Here is a 6,144-nt window from a genome sequence, read left to right as displayed (position 1 = left end):
TTGTTTGATCTTGATGTTAAGATATTTGGAAAGAGATCAATAATCATCAGATGTCTCAAGTCTACTGAAAAAATAATTACACAATATTTAACTGGCGTCATAGCATGACAGGATGGTGTTTCTTGAAATACAGAATGATGATAGTTATGCTGCTGTCTTTAACTCAGGATGGGGAGAAGAACCCGACATCCCTCTCTTTGTGTGTATAAGTGAGTGTGTAAGTATACCTGTAACTGGGTATAATGTATAAATATATCATATATAAAGTAGATATAACCTTACATATGTTTTATATATAGTAAAATATATGTAGTAAATATAGTTATATATTAAATTATGTTATTAAATATAATAACACTATAACAATAAATATATATACATATATAAGCATATTTATATATAAAATATACATTTTCTCTGTCCCATACTAATCGAAAAGACAATTAAAAAAAAAGGTGATCTGAATCTAGAAAAGTTGCCACAGAGATTCCAAGTAATTTCACTTCAAACTTACTAAATCAAACAATTTCCTACTGAGTAGAAATGAACTGTCTCAGTAGCTTTTATGAAACAGTAATTTAATTTTTTGAAAATTCGTTAATTGGAATTCCCTGTAGTGGCTAACCTCTCTTTTTACCAGTTTGGCAGGTGAATCTCTTTCTTTTCTGTTTCTCTCTCTTTTTTCTTTTCTTTCTTTTTTTTTTTTTTAATTCTTACTCATTTGTATAATTGGCATGACAAGTCCTTTGAGAATGTGACCCAAAATGTCAACTAAAAGCAAGTATATAAATATGTATGTATAAACCTTCAATATCTTGCTTTTATTTCATCAATAAAATCAAGCAAGATATTGAATATCTTGCACCTACTTTTATTGAACAGCTATAATATAAGCACTTGTCAAGGAAGAGATGCTGGTGGGAGGGGCTGCGAGACAGGGAGAAAGTGTGAGCTGAGATTGTGTAAAGTGTAGTTTTACTGAGTGACAATAAAACCAGAGGAATGTTGCCATTGACAATGATCGCGTTCCCTCTTCCTGGAGATCCAGTTTTGCCGGCCACTGTCGCCACTAGGAGTTTTATGTTTTCTGCAAGATAGCTGATTTTCAACGGGTTTACTCCATTGAAAGGAGTTTTCAATTTGCTGGAATAAAATATATTGAAAGCCCCCAGTACATGTAACTTAGATTTTATAACTGCGTAAGCCATTTCATATATATATATATGTAAAATTACCAACCTGAAAAAATCATTTGTCAAATTAATAATTTTATTTGGATTCAGAAAGTATACCGTGATTGTCCCAGAGGCAGAGGAAGCCGTGGGAGGGCTACCTGCTTCCATGCATGAGGATTTAGCCTGGCTAAAAAGACTAATTTAAGACTAAATTGTGACATGATGGGGACAATTTGGTGTGTTGGCCTGGCATAAGAGATACATTTTAAACAAGATGCCAAGAAAAATAAATAAATAAATAAAGTCACATTGTCAGTTTCCACCCCTAAAACGAAGCTTTTCCAAGCATAAGATCAGTTTCTATGAGGGCTGTGGCACCACCTGTAGTTTTTCAGAGAAATCCACATTATCAAAAAAACGTATTTATCTGGTCATTACTAACTATTGAAATCTTTCTAGAAGGGCGCCATTGGGAAATGATCTATTTAAGAATCACTTTTTGGGGTCTGTATATTATTTTTGTTACTGTCTGTAAGCCTGGACCCAGCCTCTAAAGTTGCCAATCTTTGGTTCTGATGAGATACAGCTTCTAGTAATCCCTCGAGGTTCACATGATCAATACTAGGCCGTGAACATAGGACAGATGACAGATGAGACGGGGCACCAATTGGCACATGGAGCAGGGAGGCCCACGGTCAGGAGAAACCCCAACAGGGGCACAGACATCCAGAGTTCCGGCGACCAGCCTTGTCGCGGGGGCCGGGTGCTGGGGGTCCATAGGACTTCTGGCTGCAGAGTGGAGCGTTGAAAGGTTCTCACTTAAGTGATATTTTAAGGAACAATTCAGTGACAGATATACACCATTTTGACCCTCCAGCCTTCACGAAACCAGCGGAACAATGAGCAGGAAACAAGTTTCTTCAAAAACAAGCGGTGTGCATTGGGGGTAAGGGAGCGCGATATGTCATCTTATCACAATACTTGACTTCCTCTTTAGAGTCTGACAAAACTTCTATATTTTCATAGGACCTCCCACAAGCAAACAGACAATACAGGTGGTGGTGGTGGTGGCGGGGGGGGGGGGTGGAGAAGAGGAAGCTAAACAATAATGTGCTAAATTTGAAAGACACATAGCTTTTCACATGATACCAAACCTTTCCCAAACGCTGCAACGTTCCTGGCCTTGTTTTGTTCTCCAATCTTCCAGCTGAAGCCAAACCCGAGGAAGTGGTATCATCAGCTTAATTAAAAATACTTCCTTTATCTTGGCTGCACAGTGACCTGTGTGTGTTCTTCGTCTTGGCTGGCCTTTACCGAACGGAGTGATTCAAGTTCTTAGAAGAGATTGTTGCTAGCGTTACAATAGCTGGTGGCTGAGGAGCCCCTTTCACACAGGCTCTGCTGGGAGCCGTAGTGCAGTTAGGTAAACAGTGATCTCATTTTGAGTCATGCAGTTTTACTACATCACCGTGAAAGGTAGCAACAAGATAGGAGGTAGCTGTCAACTGACTTACTCAGTTTGTTTTGGTGTTTTTTTTTTTTTTTTTTTTTTTTACCTCTTATGGAGCTAAGTCTGAGGAAGCTGGAAACATTCCTGTCCACTTAATATTTGTCACTATACAAGCAATGCTTGCTCATTAACTAATTGTAAAAGAATAAAGAGAGAGAAAGAAAGAGAAAGAGAGAGAGACGTTACTGATAATCCCTACTCTTGCAAACACTTTCTATTTTTCTTGACTCCGAGACACATTTAGGAACTCTCATTATTTTTGAAGATTTCAAATAATCCTACGTGAGGACGCGTCCCAAATCTGTCCTGAACACGGAAGGGTGATTAAAGCCCCAAATATTTCAGCTGGGTTAAACTTTGACCAACCCAGGTGACCAGCTCGGCGATCCTAAAAAACCTTGTGGAATACTTTGTGTCGGCCAAGACCACACACCCGGATTCCTGGCGCAGGTTTCCTGTTTGTAATCAAACATAACCCCAGATGGTTTGCTTTCCTAAGCATTCGAGACACATTCTTCTCATTTGAAAGCTTTGTGACTTACTCAACAACCCCTGTATCTCAACTATGTTAAAGATACATAGAAAAGAGATGACATCACAGAGCTGATTTCGGTCTTTCAGCTCTGTGCTTAGCTAAAGTTGAGCAGTTGCAATGAGTCATGCAATCTTGTGACCAGGCCGGGCGCTCTTCCAACCAGAGAGACAGTTAAGATCTCTGACAACAGAACCTGTAGTTGTTTGAAGAGGAGGTAACAACAGGCCCTGGACACTCGGTGATCCCAGGTTTGTGTGAGTAACAAAATGTGCTCCTATTCCCTCTGAATAACAAGGCAGCGATGATGAGGTAACACTTAGCAAAGCTGACTCATTTCCTCATTTATAGATGAAAGGGATGGTTCGAGAAATGACTATCTCACAGTAAGTGATGGTTCCTTCAGGTAATACTTGCCGAGTCTCTTCATAAAGCAAGGCTCATCATAACATTGGCTCGTTGGTTATTTTGTCATGAGTCCAAGTCAGGCGTGAAAAGCCAGGTCCGTTCCTATCCTTGAACTATGTGAGAACTGCTGATTTCGGGTGATATCCAGAGGAAAGGGCTTGTGGAAAGCCTGTGTAAAAATCAGGGGTAATCATTGAAAATTGAGAAATAAAAATGTGGACTTAATGTAAATTTCTTTTTGTTTTCCACCAGATAACATTTTGTACTGGTGATGCTGGATGTCCGTGTGAGACATCTGTGGCTGGGGCTGGACGCCCCCCTCCGTATCTAGGGACGCCCCCCTTGCATGGGGACTGGGACTGTGGGATTTCCAGCCATGTCCTGTTGACTTGAACCGACTCAGCAGGCACTGCCATCCTGGGAAACCAAGAAACCTCCTCGTCTCTGGCTTGCTGCGATCTCCTGGGCTTTATAATCAGGCTGCCTTCACAGACACATTCCTCAAAGCTCGTTTGGAGCATACATATTTTTAATACAAGAAGCCTGTTGGGAGAAAAACACGAGATGAATGTATTTCTCACCAAAACTCATAACTCTTTGCTTCCTCCACTAGCTTTTACTAGGACTTGACAAAAATGGAAATAGTCTCTCTAGGTAGGAATTTGTTGTTTTCATTCATTTATAACACGTGAACTGCCCTCTGTTGCCTCTTTCCCTGCTTGGTCTGCCTTCCTTTGAATTCTCGTGTAATTTTAACGGTTGTACAATTTTTTGTGTTGTTGGGAAATCACTAATTGTGAAACATGTTAAACTGAGCACATTTAAAAATAACCTAGCCTCTCCTACTGTTTGGGTAGAGCCGTTTGCTTGTTTGGGGTTGCTAATGGGAATAAGTGACCATGTGTGCAGTACCTCTCGAGCCAGCTTGTTTGCTCAGAGGAAAGAATTCATTGAAAAGCCATAGACTACATTCCAGAATGTTGGCCAACCACTTTGCAAAAGTATACTGTTGGGTCACAGCAAGGCGCGCCATCGCTCCTGGAAAAGCAACTCCAAATGTCTGCCCGGGGGACAGAGATCTTGTTGCAGGATGTCCATATAGGCAATGCTACTACGCATTTTTATTAGTGGTTCTTCCCTGCTCCTCCTAATAAAATGCTATTGGAATATTTAGTCTCTGGAAGTCCATGTGACTCTATTTTCTTCAAAGTTACTTCCTATGTTTTGCAATTAATTGTCCCAATGAACTTGATCTAAATATTGTGTTTCAGGGTCAGGGTGGGGGTCATTTCAACTACTTCAGGACCTGGAAGAGATTCGTCATGTTGTATTTTTCCCATTCCTTGCTAACAAATGACGACATGATGGTTCTGCCTCTGGAAGCTGAGAATCTGCAGAGGCATCGAGTTGGTCTGCGGAGAGGATGCGAGTTGGCCCGGCAGGTGCGATGCTGCACATCCCACTCCCCCGCCCCCATTGATCTGTTGTATAAATTGGACCACTCGACTTTGATCTGCTTTTATACAAGAGTTTGTTTTAACACAAATGGATAAATAAATGTGTTTGAAAGTTGTTTAGAAGGGGATGTCAAAGCAGAGCCCAGAAAGAGGCTGGTGCAGCCTCCATTGGCTGTTCAGAAGAGAAGTCAGGACAGGGCTTAAGGGACATGTGGGCCTGTCGACGTCCTTCTCCTCCAGATTCTCAGTGTCTGACCCATAAGGCAGCACAGAGAGGGTCACGTCCTGGTGCTTGGTACACCCAAGTAGAGCCCACATGCCTCCTTAGCCTTCTTCCCCCCATCCCTCTCTCTTGACTCTCTCAGTGCTCTATGGCCTTAGCAAGTGGTGGGACTCTTTAGGACTCAGACTTTCTGTGATGGGAACTGCCAAGGTGGCAGAAAAGCTGTCACTCCTCTCACCTGGTAATGGTGACCTCTCTCTCCCAAGCCCATAAGCCTGAGATCCCGAGAGCACGTTTTCTTCCTTCGCTTTCTAAAGACCTGAAGAGCCTTTTCCTTCTCAGCGACCCTCAGATCAGTCCATAGCAGCCTGTCCATCCCCACGGCCACTGTCCTATTTTTGGCCCTCCCTGTGTCTGGCCCATCTGTACTCCCATCTTCTTCCTTGGGCCACACACCTCCCTCCAGTTCTCGTGAATGCTTTGCATGATGGCCAGATGGGTCTTTAAATGCTGCTTCGAAAATGTCACTTTTTTCATAAAAATCTTTTCCACTTGTCTCAGGGTATTCAAATCCTGCTGACTCATTTCTCTACGATTTTACTCAATGAATATCTAAGCACTGGTGTTTCGCTGTTGGCCGTGGCGGGGGAAGAGCAGCCCAGATACATCCATTTTAACTCCACACGCAAAGCCATTTTAAGTATCTGGGCCAACGGTGCCCTTCCTGGGTGATGAGGATGAGAAGGTGCTCAGGAGCACGAGTGCTGTGGGCATGTCAGCCATCTGTCCTGCGAACCCGAGTGCGGGAGCTGGGTGCCAAGGGCTGTATTCTGAGCCCC

The 6,144-nt window shown here is 42.3% G+C and overlaps 1 long non-coding RNA gene across 2 annotated transcripts; it reads left to right on the top strand.

Annotated features, from left to right (window-relative positions):
• Positions 1 to 3,157: 3,157 nt before the first annotated feature.
• Positions 3,158 to 4,808, top strand: LOC106560145. Of its 2 annotated transcripts, none has more exons than XR_005354965.1 (2): positions 3,158 to 3,474; positions 3,878 to 4,808. It is a non-coding gene; the product is annotated as an uncharacterized LOC106560145 (long non-coding RNA). The 2 variants fall into 2 exon arrangements; XR_005354966.1 differs by having other exon boundaries at positions 3,173 to 3,468.
• Positions 4,809 to 6,144: the final 1,336 nt, after the last annotated feature.

The sequence above is a fragment of the Canis lupus genome, chromosome 2, assembly GCF_011100685.1.
Source record: "Canis lupus familiaris isolate Mischka breed German Shepherd chromosome 2, alternate assembly UU_Cfam_GSD_1.0, whole genome shotgun sequence".
Lineage (NCBI taxonomy): Eukaryota > Metazoa > Chordata > Mammalia > Carnivora > Canidae > Canis > Canis lupus.
The sequence above is the reverse complement of the archived record's forward strand: the minus strand, read 5'-3'. Positions and strand labels throughout refer to the sequence as shown.